Below are 21,356 nucleotides of genomic sequence, written 5' to 3'. Positions count from 1 at the left end.
AAGGCACTGGACAACTGGCTTTGGCTGGGGCTGCGTCGGAGTGACTGTCCTTCCTGGAGAGGACACATGTCCATAACTGGCCTACCTCCTGACAGTGGGGGAGTCCCCAAGGTGCTGCGGCCAAGCGGTCCTCCTCTAGGGGAAGCCTGAGACACTGAGCCCTGGTGCAGCTGCCACGCCCGTCCTAGCCACCTGTGCAGGCCTGCGGAGGGCAAGGGGCTCCTGGTCCCACAGGGACATCCTGTCCACCGGCTCATTCAGACTTCCAACAGTCCTGGCCACTGCCCTCTTCCTCCGGCCTCCTGTTCTCTGTCACCAGACTCTGTCCTTTCCAGGGCCAGCTGTCAGTCACACCTGCAGACCTGAGTCCCCTGCTCTGGTCACTCTTGCTCGTGGTGTGTGGCTGCTGCCATGCTGGCTGGGGTCTGACTGCTGAATGACATCCTGCCACTCTCCTGCCGGTGGCCCTGACCAAGCCACTCAGGGAGATGCTGGGGGCCCTTCCTGCTCACCCGGGGGTGAGGGAGCCTGGATCAGGTGGCTCCCAGGCCACCCGGGACCAGCTGGGCCTCCAGGTGCCTTGCATCCCAAGTCAGGTGTCACAGACTCCTGTGCCCAACACAAGCCAGGTGAGGATGCTGCATGCTGTGGGGCCTGCTGGCCTCTCCCTGGGGCCCTTGCACAGAACCCCCCTCCGTCCCACGCTGTGGGCTCCAGTGATGCCCCTGGTACACAGGACCAGTGGAAGGCTGACCCCCAGGAAATGGGCCTGGTGATCACCTCCCTGGTGGAGTCCCCGCTCCACGCTGTGAGGGCTGCGGAGCCAGCGCCTCTGTCCAGTGGCCAGGGTGCCCTTCAGATAGTGAGGTCCTCCCCTGCGCTCACCAGGGGGCCGTGGGACCTTGGGCTCATCCCCACTGGCGGGCAGGGCCTCCATGTCCTGCTCTCAGGTCCTGCAGCCTGACCTCCCCCCAGGACAGCACATGACCTGGGCGATTGTGAGGCAAATGTCACTTCTGTGGACCAAGCCCTGGCACGGGGAGGGGCGCGTGGTGACTGAGAGGAGAGGTGGGAGGCACAGAGGCTTGGCCGCCCGGGTTCTAGGGCCCTGGGTCTCCAGGAGGGGAAGCTGGCTGCCTGCCGCGCCCAGGAGGACCCACATCTGGAGCAGCGCAGCGTGGTTGCTCTGATGAGCGTCGGAAGCCGTGCTGGAGCTGGGGGGCATTCACAGGAGAGTGGCGAGGCCCTGGGCAGCGGTGGCAGCGGAGCCCAGGCCTCCGTGGGCCTCCTCAGTGCCAGTGTGGGGTTCTGGGGTGCTCTTTCCTACGCCCTCAGGAATTAGAGAGGAGAGGCTGGGCAGGGGCCTCAGGCTGGCCCTGAGCCAATGCAGGGCAGAGCCCCACTCACCCGAGCCCCTGAACTGGACCTCCGACGGGGGGACCACAGGAGCTCAAGCCCCTTCGTTCTTAGGATCACTGGGTTGGCGGCGCATGTGAGGTGCTAAGCTGGCACTAAGAGGGCCGCCTGCGGGCCCACCCTGCTGGGGTCAGCCTGTCCTGTATCCTCTGGCTCCACAGCACTTGGGGAGGCGTCTCTCTGTGAGCCCCCTCTGGCCGCTGCAGCCACCCGCCATACGCGTCCTGCAGGTCCTTCCTGTGGGCTTGGCACCCAGGGTGCATTTCAATGGGCTCCTCGCCCAGCAACCCAGGGCGTTCAGACACTCAGCGCCACGGTGGGCAGGGCACCTCCCTTCCAGGCGCTAGGGTTTTCCCTGCCCTGCGCCCTGTTGGGCAGGGAACTCACCCCGGCCCACTGCCCTCGCCTGGCAGCAAGACCTGAGCTTCCCAGTGTCTGGCCTCGAGCCACAGGCTCCCACTAAGGGGTCAGGTAGCTCACAGAATTGACGGGCAGCTCGGGAATCAAGCTTGGAAAGTGCAAGGGACCTAGAAGTTTGTGATGAGGAAACAGTGCCCAGTCTGACCAGCAGAACCGTCCAGTTATGGGGGAACCAGCTGGGGCGTGGTCTCCCTGGCGTTGGGCTCTCAGTGCTGCCGCTGGCGGGGGGTTTCACAGCCTACCTCCACTGCTCACCCAGCTGGTCAAATGGGAGCTCCCTTCCACACAGGTAGGGGCCAGGTGGCTGGGGCCGAGACAGGTGACCCCACCACAGGCAGCTCCTCCTGAGGAGGTCCCCATGGCTGCCGATGCATCTTACCCAGAGACGTCCCTGATCACATTGTCATTTCTCAAGAACATTCTGTGGCTCCCTGGTCCACACCTCTTAGCCTGGCAGGGGCTCCCAGCGTGTTTCCAAACATCTCCCGGAGGCCCAGCGAGGCTGCTCTCTGACCTGACCCTCCATGCTCACCCTTCACAGAAGTCTCCTTCCCACTTCACGGGCTTGTCCTGTGGGTCCTTAGAATAGGGGAAGCAGCTTCTCTCTGTCATGTAGAACCTATTGTTCAACCAGGTCCCTGGGGAGAGAGGGGTGCTCCCAGCAACCACCTGGGCCCTAGGCACACCCCGAGCCCCTCCTGGCTAGCTGGGAGGAGGGTCACCTCCTCTAAGCCACCACACAGCAGGTGGACGGAGCTGTCTGGCCCTGGGAAGCCGAGGGCCTGCTCTGTCCAGGCGCTGTGGACACACAGCTCTGCAGCGGGCCCTCGGTCCCTCCTCCGGTTTTCCTGGCCCCACCCAGAGGTTCAGAGGCTCCTGAGGAACTGGAGAGAGCCTCCATGTCTGTGTCCCTGGCTGCAGCCAGGTTGCTGTCTGTCTGGCTCGGGGACCCCAAGGCAGGGGAGGGGCAGGGAGGACCTGGAAGGGCAAAGACGGGGAGGGCACGCAGGCTGAGGCAGTTCTGTGGGCTGGAGGGACGGCCCAGAGGACTGGACTGGGAACCGGAATTGGAGATGGGAAACTTTGCCAGGCCATAGACATTGCGCAGGGTCCCTGGCAGCCAGCTGCAGCCACTGCAACCCCAGTCCAGGAGGGGACCTGAAGTCGGGCCAGTGCCCTGCCCTCTGTGGGACGAGTCTCCCGGCTGGATCCAGGAGGAGGAGGAGGAGCAGGTTCTCGTGGGCAGAGCTCGCGCGCTGTCCGGGGTATGCGGCTGGGCTGTGTGCAGAGCGGGCACCTTGGCTTAGTCTGCTGGGGGAGGCCTGGAGCAGATCCCTGCCTCCCGAGTCTCTCCAGGCTGGCTTTCTCCGGAGGGTTCACCCTGGCCCTGCCAGCTCCCCCTGGCATAGGCCAAGCCCACGCTGGTGGCCAGAAAATGCCTTGAGGGGAGGTGGAGGCTCTGCTGTGTAAGCTGTGAGCCCATGTGCCAGGGGAGGTGACACCAGGGGATGCAGGCAAGGCGCCTACTGGGCTGGCTGCCCCCGTCCACGTGGCCCTGAGCCCAGGATGCTGCTGCGTGGGGCGAGCAGAGGCTCACGCAGGCTCCTGTTCTGGGGCCGTCGACACTGCACAGGCGTCTACCAGGAACTCCCAGCTCCATGCTCCCAGCACAGTGACCTGGCCTTGTGGCACTGCTCTGTCCCAGGCTGACAGCTCCCTGTGAGCATCAGCTCTGCTGGGGTGCCACCCGCACATCTCTTCACTTTACCCATGGCTGCCACGGCCCTGGCAGGGCCCTCTCCAGCTGGGGGCGGCCTCGGGGCCTGCTCTGGCACCCTGCGAGCGCCAGCCCACCCTCTGCAGCTCCGGATGAGTCAGAATAAATTAGCATGCTAACAAACTTGAACGCCCGGAACCATCTGGAACAAGGCGGGCTGTCACTGAGGTGCCAAGTTGGTTCCAAAGCCATACTTAATGTTTCAAATTGATCCCTCCCTCCCGCAACCACCGGGAAGCTTTGGCGCCCAGGCGCAGCGGCGGGGGCTGGGCTGCTCCGTCCTGCTGGCCCTCGCCTTGCCTCCTGCAGGCCAAGGAGGGAGGGAGACAGGGCAGGAGAGGAGCCCACCCTGAGGGGTGTCCAGACACTCTGTGGGGAGGTCGCAGCTGTGCGGGGGACCAAGGCAGGAGGCCCACCTGCCCCTCTGGCTGCCTCAGGGGAGGGCAGGGAGCTGGGCTGGGAGCTCAGGTCAGACAGACACACGGACACACTTTCGGGCACACAAGCATGCGCACACAGGGAGGCTTGTTTGCTTTCCCTCCACCTGAATGAAGGACTCAGAGGTGGCCGTCCTCAGGGCCACAGAAGTACCCAGGAGTCCGCAGCGCCAAGCGCCGCTCTCATTAAGAGACACAGCCTTTTGGGTGCTGGCTACAGCTCCTGTTGTTACCTCAGCCAAATCCCTCAGCCTCTCCAGCCTCAGTTTCCCTGTTTGATTGGGGTGATGGCCAGGAGTCTGTGCCCACCCACCAACTCCCACTGAGCCTTGGTTTAGTCACTGGTACGGGGAAACCAGGGGCTCCAGGTGGGGCCGGCAGAAGCCCAGGATAGAGGTGAAGGGTGGAGCAGCTGGGGCGGTGCTGGGAAGGGCAGGGGCACCGGTGATCCCCTCTGGGTTCCAGGCTCTGGAGAAGAGGGCAGGTGGGAGCTGGGGCGGGGCCCCGCAGGGTGGGCGCCAGGGGTGCTGGAAGGTGCAGGACCGAGCATCAGCGGCCCCCTGGGAGGGGCTGGCAGCCGTCCTGGAGGCTAATCGCATTATTGAAATGGAAAAGTGAGCCGAGAATCTTTCATGGGGCGATTTGCCACTCGAATACCGTCTTTGGGGAACTGTGCCGTGTGTAAAGGAAGAGACAGTGCATTCAAAACCAGACTGAGTGCCAGGAAATGCCAGCTAGAGGGCACCTCCACACGGTGCCCGAGTGGGTCTCAGAGTGAGGCGGGGCTGAAGTCCCAGGGCCTCAAGAGGACAAGGCAACAGAGGGGCTTCCCACCTGACAGGGAGGCTTCGCAACACTCGAGATGGGGCTGAGAGACCTTCAAGGAGAAACGGACAAACCCACAGTTAGAGTCCTCGCTTGATGGTCAGGAGGACCAGCAGGGAAAGATCTCCGAAGATTCCCGTCCAGCAGCTCAGCTGAGCGACTCTCACACTCACAGGATGTTGGGTGCAGAGCAGAAGGTCCAGCCTTCCCAAGCGCACCAGGCTGAGGGCCGCTGACCACCTCAAAAATGGACAGGACCCAAATTATGCCGACTGTTTTCTCTAACCACAATGGACTAAGTTAGAAATCAATAACAAAAGGAAATCTGTAAAATCCACAAATAGGTAGCTAGATAATGTAAATAGACACGGATTAAAGAAGAAATTGAAAGATTTAAAAAGAAATTTTAAACTTTAGAAGCACTACACAGTCAGTGCCTGGGTGCTACTAAAGCTGTACCCAGAGGGACAGCAATGCACTAAAACCCAGCTTCCGGAAGAAGAAGGTCTTAGATCTGTAGTCCCACCCTGTACTTCAACCCCCAGAGCAAGAAGAGCAAATTAAACCCAAAGTTAGCAGGAAGGCAGGAATAATAGAGATCTCTGGAATAGAAAACAAAGTAATACAAAACATAGAGAAACTCAATGACACTAGAAACTGGTTATTTGAAATATTGAAGTTGATAAACCTCTAGCCATAGTCATTAGGAAAAAAGGAGAGAAGACACATTACCAACATCGGGACTGAGAGAGGCGAGGTCGCTGCAGATCTTACCAACGCTGCAAGGATAGTTGAGCCGAGTTTTCAACTTTGTTAAAGTATTTGACAACAGAGATGAAAAAATTCCTTGAAAATCCCAGCTACCAGAGTTTGACCTAAGAAGTAAATAACCCTGAATGATCCTCCATCTGCCGTGTAACCTCAGTGACTACTTATGTATCCCCACATGATGCTCAATCCCAGCAAAAGCCAGGGAGGTGCATTTGGGGATGTGCTGTGAACTTGGAACCTGGGTGAGCGAGAAGCCCTACGGTGGTCAGTCACTCCCTGGGGGCCCAGGGTGGGGACCAGGGTGCGGGAAAGGGTGTGCAGGTGGGCCCCAGGGTGGGGCCACGCTTGCTTCTTTGGCTGGGTCTGGTTTCAGATGGTTTGTGATTTTGGTCCTCAACGCTGAGGTGTTACACCATTCTTTATATATAATTTATATTCATATATTAATATTACATAACAGACAGTAAACTTTTTTACACGTTTCCATGAAGCGAGCAGTCCTGTGCTGCTATAGGATTTACTAAATTTGAAAATAAAATCGTCTTTCCTGCCTCTCCCAATAGCAAGAGGCTCTCACTGGAACCAATGGCCCCAGGTAAAGATGAGACCTGAGGCAGCAAGACAAGGCCTAGGGTGAAAGGGACAGCAAGAGAGTGGCTAAAGACCCTCCATGAGATCTTAGAGGTGTTCAGGGGCCATCGCTGCAGACAGGGTCTCCTGACCTCAGCACCCCTGACCTGGGCCTAGATAAGGGCTTCCTGCTTAGCAGCATCTCTGCCTTCCACCCACTAGATGCCAGTAGCACCCTCTCTAGGGTGACAGTCAAACAGTGTCCAGGCCACACCCCTCAGGGCTGCAAAGCACCCCCAGGTCCAGACTCACTCTTACAGACCCTTGCTGGTAAGTGGGGTTTTAAAAAACCTTACGAACAGTATCTATAGCCCCTTGATTCTCAATCCGACTTGGAGAGGTTCTGTCTTGAGACTCTAAATTGATGCACGGGGAACCCATGAAGTCGACAGAGAAGCCGTATCCGCCTAGACTGAAGGAACAGAGTTCAAACTCAGGAGCCGAGTCCCTAGCTTCTAAGGTAGACAGCAGGCTGAGAAGTCCGTTCAGCTGCAAGCACGGACCATTTATCACAGAAAATGGAGAACGATCCAGAGGCCGGTGCTTAGAGCTCCAAGGGTGGACATGGCCCCAGTCAAGACAAGGTCCCTGGTGGCTCCCAGAGTTGAGAGGCACACGTGTGGACAGGAGTGCAGTGGCCGTCCCCCGCCCCCAGTGCACACCAGGCTGAGGGGCAATCAAGAGGAACCACGTTCAAGGGCTCACACCAAGGGGCCTCAGCTGCCCCCTGCGCTCACCCGATGATGAGTCCTGGCCTTGGGCTGGCTCTGTGAGGGGACGGCCCTTGGGGCCGGACAGTGAGGGTGGGCAGGTCCTCCCGTGGAGGGCCGGAACTGCGGGCTGCCTTTGGGAGCACACTCAGGTCTCCACCTGCCGTCCTCTCCCCACGTGTGCCAGGCCGTGTTTCTGACCACCTTGACCTGGGCAACCTGTGACTGCTTTATCCAGACACGTGGCGGAAGGGAGGCCGCGCCAGCTCTGGTGCAGCCTTCCCAGCCGGAGGACTTGCTCTTCCTGCTCTTGGAAGCAGCCACCGTGTGAGAAATGTGACCGTGCAGGGACTCTCTCTGTCAGACGCCCGAGCCCCAGCAAGAGGCCACGTGTGGGATGCTGGTTCACAGTGGGGCCTGCCCGGCTCCCAGCTGGCAGGTGCCTTTGACGGCCGCCATCTTGGCTGCCAGCCCAGTGAGCCTTCCCTGACCCCAGCCCATTCACTCTGGATGACAGCTGCACAAGAGACCCAGCCAGAGCTGCCCTGCCATGCCCCGTGGGCCTGCAGAGTCGCAGGTGGGAAGGACAGAACGTGCGGGGAGGACCGCAGAGTGGAAGTGCCAAGGCAGAGGGTGTCACAGAACATGGCTGCGGTTCCAGCTCTGGGAGGAGCAGCCTGTCTTGGCAGAGCCGGTACAAATCCCCCTCCTCCCAGCTGCCTCTGGGGACTCACCCAACCCCACCCAGCCCCTGGCTATAGGGTGACCCGATGACCTCGACTCCAGCTCCCAGGGTGGACCTGGGGCTCATCCAGAAGGACTGTCCATTTCCCTGGCAACAATGGAGAGGTGACTCCAGCCCAGAGGGACGGTTCTGGGACTTTGAAGGGGCTTTTGAGAGGAGGGGGTCACTGTCTGGCTAAAATATGGGCCCTTCTGCAGGAACAGGCTTCAAATTTCCCCAGCTAACACACCCAACGTTGGGCTTGTCTGGCGCGGTCTAGAACATCGGGACTTGGGCTCTGCCTGCCTTCTCGCTGTCCCCGACTGAGACATCTCTCTTGGGCTGCTCGCGTGCCCAAGAAGGCTGTCAGGCAACTGCTCACAGGCAGGGAGGGAGGCAGGGTGGGCGCCTCATCTGCCTCAAGGGCTGTGGCCTGGGCTGCTCATGGCATTTCAGCAAACCCCTCGTGGCCAGAGCCTCTTCCCATTCCATCCAGAAGTGGCAGGTGAGACCCGGGGGGCACCTTGTAACTGGCAGGAGACGGAACCTGGGGCAGGTCACTGCCGAGGGGTCAGCCATAGGAGGGGCGGGGGGAGAGGCTGCCTGACTTTGACCCTTCAGGGGCTCACGGTGGTGGAGAGGCCCACGTGCAGGGACAAGACAAGGTGACTGCAGTTCCTCACCAGAGCTCCCCACGGGCCTCCCAGAAGGCAGGGTTAGGGGACACTGTGACACTGTCCACAAGGGTCAGCCTCCCTGCGCAGAATGGCTGAACGGGCACAGGACAGAGGTCTCAAAGGGCACCAGGGGGCCCAGCAGGCTTAGCGCTCTGAGGGCCCCGCCCCAGGGTGCGCACAGCCCTGGTGAGGGTCAGGGGGAGTCGACCACGCACACAGGCGCCTTCCTGGGTTCTTCTTCCACCTGGCAGGCGGCCCCGGGACTAGGCGTCCAACTCCTGACCAGGGCCCTCCTTGGGAGGTTTGCTGGTCCTGGTCGATGCCCCGCTGGCTCCGATCTAAGCCCAGCTGATGCCGCCACGGCAGCCTGCTGGCCTCGGTCCTCGGGCACAAGGAAGGATCCCTTTAGAGGGAGCAGAGCCCTGTCCGCAGGCGGGGCAGATGCCCTGCGTTCTCACCTGCTCGGCTGTGTGGGTGGGGTGTCCTGCTTCCAAAGCCAGGCAGTGGTCCTTGCTGCGTGGTTCCTGGTCCTCCAGGAGCTGGGCGCCTGGACACTGGGGCCTGCATTGAGGGGAAGGGAGACGGTCACTGAGGCACCCCCTCCCCCGGGGCTGCTGGGCTGGGAAGATAGAGCAGGAACGCTTTCTGTCCGAAGGGAAGCCTGTGGGAGGAAGCGTGGGTCCAGGGAAGCAGTGGGGGCACACTGGTGGACAAACAGGGCGCCAGCGTGCCTGGACTCAGCGGTCCTGAAGCCACTGTGCCACTGGGCTTTCCGGGCGGTTAAGCCTGTTGGAGGGCTCTGCTCGCCTGGCTGCATTTAGGCACGCCAGTCCCTCCCTGCCTCCTTCTGCCGTGTCCACGCCCCGGCCACAGCTCCCCTCCCTGCATGTGAGGCTTATCCGCCCACAAAGATGGTGGTGGGTGAAGATGTCCTCTCCTGGGCCTCAGACTGCCTTTAGCCTACAGGGGAGGTTTGTGGGCATCACTGTTGTTAACAGGCTGGCCTCGGGGGATGGCACCACGGGGCGCATGGCCACAGGCCCTGGCCTCTGGTGGGACTGCCACCCCACACGCACAGTCCCCCATTTTGGAAGGGGCGGGTGGACAGCGGGTGTGGCAGAGCTGTGCTGGGCCTCCCCCAGGACGCTGCCCGCGGCTGCCGGAGTGAGCGCAGGCTTTCCTGTTTGTGGACCTGTCTCCAAGCTCCAGCGGCTCCTGCCAGGCGTGGCCGCCCTCTCCTGGTCTTGTACTTCCACCTCCTGCTGTGGGCCAGGGACCTCAGTGAAGGGCAACTGCCCCACAGGCCTCGCTGCTGCGGTGGGCACAGGAGCCCTGCCACCTCTGCCCAAGGGGCCCAGATTCCCCTGCCCTGGGACAGTTCTGCTGCAGTGGACAGACTGCTGACCAGGGCCCAAAGTCAGTCTGGATCTGCATGCACTGGCGGGGGTCTACTTCGAGACAGGGAGGTTAGGGTTAGAGATAAAGCAAACCCAGCAACAAGGCCAGCACCCCCGGCCAGCCGTGCAGGACTTTCCCACGGCGGACTCTCCTCGGCCCAGCCAATGCCCGGGGCTCTGGTCCAGGCCCAGGTGGCTGAGCAGCCTGTCCACCTCAGCTCCCAGGGCTGCGGGGGTTGAGGAAGGAGCCTGTGAGCAGCTCTGTGCCCTCGAATTTGATAACTCAGACGAAACAGGCAATTCCTTAAAAGACACAGAAGAGACGGGCCACTGACAGGCCTGGTGCGAGGCAGTAACCCCCACCAGGGTGCCGCGTGCCCAGCGGTGGCAGGGCTGAGCCCTGTGCCTCCGCCTCGCCAGCCGCCGTGAGGTCACCGTGGTCCTGCAGCCGAGGGCAACGCCACACCAGAGTGGCCCTCGCCTCCTCTCCGGTCCCGGGCTCACCTCCTGGTGGTGACGTGGCTACGTGGTGAGGGGAGGAGAGGTGAGCGGCGGCATCTGGCCTTGCATCAGGCAGTGGCCCTCTGAGGACTTGTCAGGAGAGGAACCTGTTCCAGGTGGCCCTGGCCACTGGGCCATGACCAGCAGGTGGTGGATATGCTGCACAAAGGGCCAGTTCCACCCTGGGCAGACAGAGCGGAGCGTGAGGGTTCTTTCTCAGTGCTCAGAATGACTCACACTTCAAACTTATGAGTCGTTTACTTCTGGAATTTTCCATTTAATATTTTAAAACTGCAATTGACCGCGGGTAACTGGGTGTGAAAAGGGAGATGGTGGAAAAGGGGGATCCCGGTATTAAAGAGATGGCATCCACGAGTGATAGCTCCCTGGAAAACCCGCCAGGCCAGGTGTCCGCTGGCCGCTCTGCTAGCCGCTTCAGGGGGACGTGGGCCCTTCCTATACCCACTCCAGAGAGCGGAGCAGAGAAGCCTCCCGATTCACTCGTGCGGCCCATTGCCCAGCGCCCCACGCTACAAAAACAGCAAGGAAAACTGCCCAAAATCTCTCAACAGCATAGATGCAAAATCCTCAAAAAGCATCAGCTGATCAAACCCAACAAGGTATAAAATATATACGTGGAACAGAGTAGGATCCCAGAAATAGACTCACACGAATCCAGGCAGATGGGGTGGAAGGTGGGGTGGGGTCTTCCCAGCAGATGGCTCCCAGGCCTTCACCTTCGCAGAAGCTGGCTTCACCCAGGCCGGGGCCTGACGGAAAGTGGGAAGCCACAGAACTCCAGGGCACACCGTGGTCGGGCCTCAACCCTTCCAGGTTCAGCAACGAGCCTCTCCACACAGAGCCAAGGGGGCGCCACCCCAGAACCGTAGCCACTGCAAGTGATTGCGGGGCTGCTGGGGGTCCCACTCCCTTTCTCTGGTTGGGCAGAGCGGCAAGTGGGGCAAGGGTTAGGTGCTAGCCATCGGCAGCCTGCTGCCGAGTCCATGCCTGGTTTCTGCAGTTCCAGCGTCCAGCAGGCTGCCCTCCGAGGCTGCTGTCCAGGGCAGCTTACTGCGGGCCAGGGCCAGGGTTCTGGTTTTGTATATGCACTGTCCAGTTTTACCCTCAGTCTCTCAACTTTTGTCCAAAATATACAAAGAAATCTCAGGACTCAGCAAAAAGAAACAAACATCCTGATTAACAATGGAAAAGATCTGAAGAGACCGCCCAGGAAAGAAGACAGACAGATGGCAAATAAGCATATGAAAAGATATGCAAGACCATGTGTGAGGGTGGATCCGCAAATCCAGCGAGAGGCGCCACACACAGGTGAGACCAGAAAAACCGCCAGCCCGAGCAATGCCAGGCCTCCTGGGAGGCCTGAGGGCACTGCCCAGAGCGAGGCTGAGGCCGGCTTACAAAGTGAAGTCCTCTTAGTGGAGGTCCAGCCGTTGGGCTCTTGGCTTTTACCCAGCTGATTCGAAAACCTGTGTGAATGTGGAAACCTGCATGTGAGCGTTTACAGCAGCCGCTCCAGGACCACGCAACCTGGAAGCACCCAGGTGTCCCCAGCAGGGGACAGACAGCCCAGCACATGCACACAGGCCCATCCAGCAGTGAGGGACAGCCCATTGTCAGGCCAGACTGGACGCGGGAGGTGCAAACCACTTTCTGAGAGAAAGAAGCCAGGCTGGAGAGGTTACCTACCAGGACACGCCAACCCACGGCATTCTGGGAAGAGCGCCTTCCAGGGTTGGGGGAGGGATTCCTGGGGTTAGGAGGAAGGATTCCAGGCTTGGGAGGTCTCAGGGGGTTAGGAGGAAGGATTCCAGGCTTGGGAGGACTCAGGGGGTTGGAGGAGGGATTCCAGGCTTGGGAGGACTCAGGGGGTTGGAGGAGGGATTCCAGGCTTGGGGACTCAGGGAGTTGGGAGGAGGAATTCCAGACTTGGGAGAGGCTGGGGTTGCGGGCAGGGATGACGGGAAGCACAGGCAGCGAGCTCTCCTGCGTCAGGGACAGGACATTATGCGTTCTACAGAACATACAGAACTCCAGAGCTTGCAGCGACTCAATGTTTAAAGGATTCAGCAGGAAGCATCGCTGGCTATGATTGGAGAACCTAACCGCACCATGATCGCTGGCAGGGACCTCAGTGCAGGGTGAGAGGGGTCTGCCTGGGTCACTTTGGGAACAGGGTGGGTTGTAGGAGTGAAGGCAGAAGGGACGTCCCAGGAGCACACACCCTAGAGGATAAAGGCCTCCTTTTCACAGTCAGGCCCCAGGCCGCACGTGCTCCCACAAGGAGTAAATGGCCTGTGGTCAGGAGTTGGATTCTCCTGGCCAGAATTTATAATAAGCAAGAAAAGAAGCTGAGTGGTGCATGTGGGGTGACAGGCTGGCTCAGCGTGACGGGGACAGAAGCACGGGGGCTGGAACGGCTCCAGCGCCACAGCCTGCCCAGCGCCACCCAGGCCTGAGGCGGACACCCACGGGCCCACGGGGAAATGGTAGGGAAGCCACACAGAAAGAAACAGGGATGGACAAGAGTGACCAGAGAGAGGCAGCGCTCTCCTGCAGAACGCCAGGTACTCTGTGGAGAGGCCCTTCCCAGGACAGGACCACCCACCGCCTTTCCCAAGTGAGGGCCCTGCCGGGGGGCGCTGGGGACAGACCTCCCCGTGCAGACTCAGCCAGGCAGTGCAGGTCAGCGCCCAGGGGTCAGTCCTGTGGATAGCACGCCCCTCGACATGATGCGACGGCAGTGACGGTGACGCTTCCGGCCACTGCAGCTCACAGCGCCAGCTGGTCCTGAAGACACCGCCACACCATTCTGGCAGAAGGTGTCCTCAAGGTTTCTGACCCGTGCCTTCAGGGCCATCAAGGTCACTACCCAACGCAGGAGGAGCCTAAGGAAAAAAAGAAGCCAAATAGCATCTGGGGAATGAGGACAGGATCCTCTTCCTTGACGGAAAGAATATCCACCCAAATTATCCTGGATCCTCTGCAGGCCAGATTTGTCTCCCCCCCCCCCAATTTGTTATGTTTATTCATCTGCTATTTACATCACCATAGGCCCGTGGTGATTTATTTTATCCCTTGGGTCCCAGACAGGATCCTGAGACACAAAAAAGACAGTAGGGGAAATGTCTGAATGAAATACGGGACTTCAGTTGATACTGATGTGTCAGTACTGGCTCATTCATTGGGATAAATACACAAGAACAAGTGTAAGACTTTAATAAGAGGAAAATCTGAGAGGTCTCCTGGGGACTCCGTACTGCCTTCCAATATTGCTGTCAACCTAAGACTATTCAAAGTACAAAGTCCGCTTTAAAAATATGATGACAACCTTGCAGCCACGGGTGAACCCTGAGCGGGCAGCAGCCCTCACAGAGCCCGAGGCGTCACTTTGCATGAAACATGGAACCTTTACAACCATCGTTACAAACTACTTAAGCTCTGTCTAGAATCCCACGTTCAGGAAGGACACATGTTGCATTTCCTGTGTGGCGGGAGCCATCCAATGTTGTGCAGGAAAAGCTCTGGAGAGCCCAGATCTCAGGAGGGAGGTGCAGGGCCTTGGGCCCTCCCTCTCTTTTTGCAATAAGAATCATCAGAGGCTGGGGGTGCAGCTCAGAGGCAGCGCATGCGCTTAGTGTATGCAAGGCCCTGGGTTCCAATCTCCAGCATGAAACATAAATAAATGCATACGATTTTAAAAGAATAATGATTTTGTTTTTGTAAGAAAGGTTTATGGTGTCCACATAAAAATTAAGTAACACAGGAAACCAAGAGGGATTTACAAACATGCTCCAAGCTCGCCCTGTAGGTAAGCAACCCCGTTTCACACCGTGAAGGACACTCCATGTGGGCGCAGCAGGACTGGAAGGGTGGACACAGTGAGGGAGGATCATTGGCCAGGAAAAGCATGTACGTGTCCTGTGTTTGAATTCAGCAGAGATAAACCAAAGTGAACTCAAGGAACTGCTCAGGGGGACGGCCGTGAGCTTCAGGAGGTACCAGCTCTTGTGGTTTCTGAAACCAGATGTCCCAAGCTCAGAAGTTATCTTTGCTTCCTGACACCCACCACCATCTTTCATTTTAATAACTCAATCTTTTTTACATATTCTCGGCATTTATAGCTTTTAACTTCTGTTCCTCAGTCAGTGGTTTCTACCGTCACTTGAGCCAGTTTGACCCTTGGGTGACTTTGAAGCACGGTTCAGGCTTTTGTTTTGGTTTTTGCATCTTTGAGGCCTGTTTTCGTGCCATCCTGGCTTGCTTGCTTTTGTCTCCCCACGTTGTTTCAGACCCGGCGACTGGTTGTTTGTCCTGGAGCGCTTGGCTGCCTCTTTTCTCAAAATTTGGAAATAATTTCAAACTTGGCAAAAAGTTGCAAAAACAAAACTAATACAAGGAGCTGCCACGTCGCCTTTACCCAGATCCTCGAGTGCTCTGCCATCTGCTTTATCATGTCTGTTCTGAGGAAAGGGACTCACAAGGGGCGTGGACCTCACACGTCCTTGTGGACACTTTCATCCGGAATTCCAGCCACATTCCTGCTTTGTCCCCTGATCTCACAGTGTCTTGGTAGCACCTTCCCCTTGAAGGCCAGAGCAGCCATGGGAGCAGAAGAGGGTGCTGGGAACACTTGCTTGGGACAGTGGGAGCCCAGGCCTGTGGAGCCTGGCCCTTCCTCCCTGTGTGCTGGGTGCAGGGGGAGCTTCCGGGCCCTCTATACTTCGAGGCAGTCCTATTGGACATAAAATCCTTCCGTCCTAGTGTTTCTTTTTCCTCTTGGAACTTAGCAGCAAGTGTCCCTAGGACTATTTCTATGTCCTCAAAACTGGGATCAGTCAGCAGCGGCACCAGCCCTCGGGTGTTATGCTTCTGGACTGCAGAGCCAGCTCAAACGTGCCTTTTGTAAGGGCGGAGCGTGCCTCCTGGCCGTGGGCTTGGCTCTCTTTTCCAGGAGCGTCTGTCCGCCTTGCATGTGCGAGGCCTCCTTGGTTGGGCTCTGCCCTCATCTCCTGCTTCTGCACTGCTTCCAGCTTGCTGGTGTGTCTTCCCCACACATCCATCGCTCCCTGAAGAGTTTGGCTTTCTCCCGCCAGAGTGGCGCCGCTCTCCTAGGCACGTGCTCCAGCCCTCCGGGGCTCGCGCTTCTGTTATCTCGTAATCTCTTCTTGGAACTCTTCCCTCCTGGGGATCAGGATGGATAGCAGTCTTTTTGTCTGCCTGTCCCTCGAGTCTCCTGGGGTCATTCCTCTGCGGAGGAAGTTCGTCTTCAGTCTCGTATCTCTTACTTCATTTTTGAGGTGTTTGTGCAAGGCGGGGTTGCTCTGTGCCGGGGATGGCCTCATGGCCGTCTGCTGGTGTGCATGCAGTGGTCACGGCAGGCGCCCTTGGCTTATTTTCTCAAAAGCCTTCTCACTGCGTCTGTCCTTTCCCAGGGAGTGCGGGAAGTTGGCCGTGGTTCGTGGAGAGGTGTTTCCAGGTGACGGTCCCCGGGTGGCCAGCTGATGGCCGCTGTGGTGAAGCTCTCCATGTCTTCGGGATGAGCACATCTGAACATATCCTCGCTCCCCTACTTTCATGCAGAAGTTGGTGGACACCCCATGTTCCTGGGCACGTGGCGTTGCACGTGCTGCTGGAAACCCTGCTTCTCTGCAGCGCTTGGCAGCCACCGAGCTGCCGAGGGGGCAAGCATCCCTATGTGGGGACTTTGGCTCTTGTGCTGCTCCTGAGGCCAGACCAATCTGCTTATGGGCCCTGTGCCCAGAGCTGCTGATGCCCCTGCACTGCAGGATAGACCAGGGGTCCCTCTGTCGATGTGGAGGACTGTGGGGCAGCTCCTCTTTGTTGGTGGGGACTGAGATGCCCCAGAGCTCCTGCCCAGGGCTGGTGGGGACTTGCTCCATTTCTCTTGGCGCTAGGAGAGGAATGACCGGCAGAGCAGCCCTGCGTCCACCTGCGGCCCTGGCCCTGAGCACAGGACTCCTCCAGGTGGCTGCCCTGGAGCGGGCCCCATCCTCAGTCCCAGAGCCACTGCTGAGTGTCTGCCGTGAGGCAGATGGGGTGGGCAGGAGCGCAGGGCCAGGTCGCCTGGTGGGACAGGTGCCAGCCCCGCCACCCCAGGAGACTGCGGAGCGGCCGCCATGCCCCGTGGCAGTTCAGATTTGGCTCTGAGGAGGCACCGTGGGCGGCCTTTCAAGCTTGTGTTTGTTTGTTTTCTGGCGAACTCAGCTGTCTGAACCGACAGCTTGAAGCTATTTGAGTGTTTTTGTGGCTGACGTTGGTGCACAGTCTGCCTTCGTTCTGGAAACAGCTCCCCTGCCAGCCGATCCTCCCAGCCGGGGGACCCCACCGAGCTGGTCACCAGCGGGAGCCGGAGAGAGGCCTGTCTAGGAGAGCTGAGTGGAGAGCCCAGCCTGAGAGCAGAAGCCCCACAGGCTCAGGGCCACGCCCTGCCCCCGCCACAGGAAGTGAGCGGCTTGCAGGGTGGCAGGAGGCGGACAGGATGGGACTGTGGGAGGGCGGGCTTAGGGATCCTGGCCTCCCATCACCAGCCTGATGAGTCTCGGGCTCTGGGACCCGAGAGTTTGCTGCAGGGGCAGCAGGTTCCGCAGGGTACAGTCTGGGCCATCTCAAGAGGCAGGGGCCTGAGGGTGAGGAGAGCAGAGCTGGCCCAGTGGCTGTGTGCAGGGCCCGCGTGTGTTGTGCCCCTGGGGTGGTGCTAAGACTCCAGGCAGCAGGGCCAGCGTTCCTGTGACCAGGGAGGGGTGAGTGGGCTCAGGTATGTCCATCTGTCCTCTCTCAAATGCCTCTGCAGCCTGGGCCAGTCACTGGGAAGCCTAATGGGCTCCAAGGGGACCAGTCGCATCTGTGGGCATGGGACCACATGCCTGCAGTGGTGGCAGGGCGGGGACAGGCACAGGGTCCAGAGTCTACCTTGTGGAGCCAGAGGCAGCTCTGGATTTGGAGGTCTGGGGCGGTGGGGAGACTCTGGGCCTCCTATCTGGGCACAGGGTGGCTTCCTGGCTGAGGCTCCTCATGAACATCCATTCCATGGGTGATGGCAAGACCCTCATCCTAAGGTGCCACGGCCCAGAGGAGACTGAAGTGATTTCAGATGTTGGGGGGACAGGCAGCTGGCAAGTTTTGTGTCCCCACTGCCTTAGGAGCCCAACCTGTCAAGGTGGGCTGGTGTCCATGAGCAAGATGGTGTCGGTGGAGGGAGAGGAGAGCCCGGAATGAGGGAGCGGCTGGGTCCTGGGAGCTTGGGCCATCCCAGTACCACTGCTCCTCAGAGTCCTGGCACAGGGACCCCACCCCAGGGGGAACCAGCCTGTGCAGACCCATGACCAGGAGGCACGGGTGGGTGTAGGGCTGCTGTCCTAAGAGAGGCAGGGGCTTGGACCCATGGACCAAGGAACCAGGTCTCTGACCCAGCTCCAGGACGAAGATGGCGTAGGAGAGAAGCCCTGAGGAGGCTGGCCCGTGGCCAGGGAAGAAGCAGGCCTGGCGCCTGGGGCCTGGGAGCCCCTGGAGTGGACGGGGACGACCTGAGCTGCACCAGGGGAGTGAGCAGGGGGCCCAGCCCAACTCGGGCGGGAAGGGTGGGGCCATCAGCCAGCAGCCTTGGGCAGCACAGGGTCCACCTGGCCCAGTGAGACAGCTTCTACTTCTGTGACTCCCTGGAACCTGGCCCATGGACGGCTCCCACGTCCTGAGGACAGCAAGATTCTAGCCGGCGACTCACACCTGAGCGAGGCAGCAGGCCAGCCTGCAGGGCCCTCCGGGCACAGTGTGTTACAAAGTGCAAAACAGAGGTCAAGGGGAAAACCTCAAAAGGGCTCTTCCGAAGAGCAGTGCACACGGCGGCTTCTCCGTAGAGAAAGCAGGCTCACAGCCAAGGAAAGGGTGTGTTCTAAGGACTGAAGGGACCGCTGGAGGGAAGGAGGTAGTACTGACGCAGTCCCTCCTGGGTCTAAGTGACCACCTCCCCTGAGCACTGGCCATCCTGCCTGTTGCAGGCTGTGGTTATGGGGAGTCTGGGGAGGGTGCCCACCCCTTTCCTGAGATGCCCTGGCCCTTGGGTTCTGGCAGGGAACCAGCTGAATGAGCCTACTCTTCTTAGACTCAGGAGGACAACAGCTGGCCAAGGCAAGGAGTCCCAGTGACGCTGGGATCAGAGCGTCAGTTCACCTGGGTCCTCATCCCAGGTTCCAAGACCCCCATCTTTCCCCACGCAGGCTGACCTGGGACAAAAAATTTGGCAAGACAGTGATTCCAACTGATGCTGTAACCCAGCAACCTGCAGAAGTAAAGCATATGCTTTGATTTTAAAATAAACTAGGTTAGAACAGATGTAGATTTACCAGAAAAAAAAGAAGATTGAAGACTGTGGAGAGAGTTCCCACGTACACTGTAGGTCAGCTCTCTGGGTGGCCTTGGACTGACCCTTCCGCCAGCGCTCCTCTCGCAGTTCTCAAGAGTAAGTGCAGGACAAGCTGGTCGCGTGACGTCTGAGTTGGGGAGGAGCTGCCTGGGCCGCCCTGGCCCTGCCCGTCTCTTCGGGGTGCAGACTGGCCCTCGCGCCTCCAGCCCGGGGAGTCCTGTGCCCCCAGGGTGCAACCCAGGCAGACTCCCTGTGCTTCACGGCAGCACGCAGGCCAGGCCGGCCAGACTCCGCCTCCCCTGAGGCTCTCCTGCAGCTGCCACTGGACCCGGGCTCTGTCCCTTGCTGCCTGGCCCTACGTGGTGTGTCTTCCTAACCCAAGCACTGGCGACACCGCAGCCCAGGACGCGGGCAGGAGCCTCGGACTCCTGTTCCTGGAGTGGCACAGAGACGCCCCCTGCTGTCCCCTGGGCAGGGGGTCCTGCTCCCCTGGGACCTGCCTCGCATACCCCAGACCCAGCTTCCCCTCCTCTTCCCCTGCACCAGCTTCGGGTCAGGCCTTTGCTAACTGACAAACCAGGGTCGATTCCTCACTGACCAACGCCCACACTGTAATCAGAGTCCCTCTGTACCTGGTGTCTGCTTGCCGTCTGGGGACCCCACGTGACCTGTGGATGTCTCCTGGGCTCCCTGGCTGTGAGGGTTTCTCATACTTTCTCTGCTTTTGATGGCCTTGTGATTTGGGGGCTGCTTGGTGTTCTATAGAGTGTCTGTCCATGGGGCTCCGCCTGACGCTTTTCCATGGTGGGGCCGGGGTCATGGGCTTCTAGGAGGATCCCGAGCCCTTCTACATCCACAGCTGAAACCCCTCCAGCCTGGAAGAAGGGCTGTGCGCATCTCCCTGAGCTCAGCTGTGCCATCTGAGCCAAAGAGCTGGGGCCCCTGGGGCAGGAAGCGCGTCCTCCCTGCCCGGAGGGGAAATGGAGGCCCAGGGTAATTAGGACCACTCCCTTGGAGCTCGGCTGGCTCCCTTGACACCAAGTCTCAGCTCCAGCCACAGCTTGCCACTGTCAAGGTACCAGTGGTTTTCTGCCTGTATTCAAGGTCGGCCGGCATTTCGCAAAACAACTTCCAGGGTCTGCAGGAAGTTGGCGCCTGGCCAGCATGCCACAGGAAGGACGGGTGAATAAACACGTGACAGGTGATGGCCATGTCTCCCGGGGGAGCAGGGCCTCCGAGCCCTCCCCACACAACCCTGAAGATCTCTAGTTACCAGAGCTCTGGCTCTGTCTCCATGGGCTGCCTCCCCCAGGAAGCCTTCCCGGAGGCCAGCTGAGGTAGGAACCGCCTCAGGCCTCCTCCTGTCCTGCCCTGAAGCAGCTCACCTCCTGCCACCAGTGATGCCAACATCCTGAGGGTGGCGCTGGGCCAGACGTCTCCCTTGTCCCCAGCTCCTGGCCTGCGGCCTGGCCAGTCTGCAATGGTCAGACTCCCTTCTCTCATTCCAAGGGAGGGTGGCATGGTGGGTGTAGGAGCCGGAGGTCTCCACCGCCTCAGACTGCGGCCCCAGGAGCCGGTAGGCTGTGGCAGATGGGAGCCACAGGCGGGGATGGGGAGCACGGCATGGCGCCTAGGAGGGTCCTACTGAGGGGCCGCAGACGGACTGGGGACGAGCTGCCAGAGCTGTGGCCGTGGGAACCGTGCAGGTCCAGGAGGTCCCCAGGGCTCAGGTGGGCCTCACCTCCCTCATCCAGCACGAAGGAGCAGAGTGGACACGGCCACCCCGCGAGGCTGACCCGTCTGTCTAAAGGGCAGAGCCCAGCCCTGGGGCCCAGGAGCAGCTTCTGGGGCATAACCCATCCTGCCAACAGCTCGCAGGGCCCTGCTAAGGGGAGATGGTAAGTTTCTGAGCTCTGCATAAACAGGATGTCGCCTTGAAAGTTCCCAGGGAGGCTCGGAGATCCTGCCCCACGGGCGGGGAGGTAGAGCATTTGTGGATTTTCAAAGAGGGTACGGAAGCTGCTCTCAGGCTCCAAAGAGCCACTCACTGTGGGATGAGAACGGAAAGGGTGAGGAGAGGGCTGGGCCCTTCCACGGAGAGGGCGCAGGTCCCAGGTCCTTGGCGAGGGGTGTGGAGGCTGACTCCACAGTCCAAGTGCAGGTGGGCCCAGTGGACTCACCTGGGGCTGAGCTGGGTCCCGGGTTTGGGAGGCCGGGGTCCTGGGACCTGCCCCACTCTGCCCAGGTGAGTGCAAGGGATGCAGGCGATCCCTGCACCGAGAGGCAGGGCAGGAGCCTTAGGCCCCGACCTTGAGCACCTCCTCTGGAGGCTCAGGGGCTCCAAGGACAGACGAGTGGTCTGGAGCAGGCGGGCAGGGGCCGAGGCTCCAGCTGGGGGAGAGGTCTGCTTCCTGCGACTCTCCAGTGGGCTATGTCGTGACTTAAACTGACCCTGGACCACCCCCAGGAGGGAGCAGGTGACCGGGGGCTGCCCAGGTGTTCCCCTGGGAGGAGAAGCAGGAGACCGAAGCACTGGGGAACATTCTGAGGGGTTCGGCTCACGGGCACCCCCCAGGGCCCTGTTTTGAAAACCAAACACCCAGAAACAGGAACAGAGCCACCCACTCTGCTCGCTGTCCACATGGGCCAGGAGCCAAGGGGTGTGGAGAC

Source organism: Sciurus carolinensis, chromosome 2 (assembly GCF_902686445.1).
Source record: "Sciurus carolinensis chromosome 2, mSciCar1.2, whole genome shotgun sequence".
In the NCBI taxonomy this organism is placed as follows: Eukaryota; Metazoa; Chordata; class Mammalia; order Rodentia; family Sciuridae; genus Sciurus; species Sciurus carolinensis.
Note: the sequence above shows the minus strand (reverse complement) of the source record.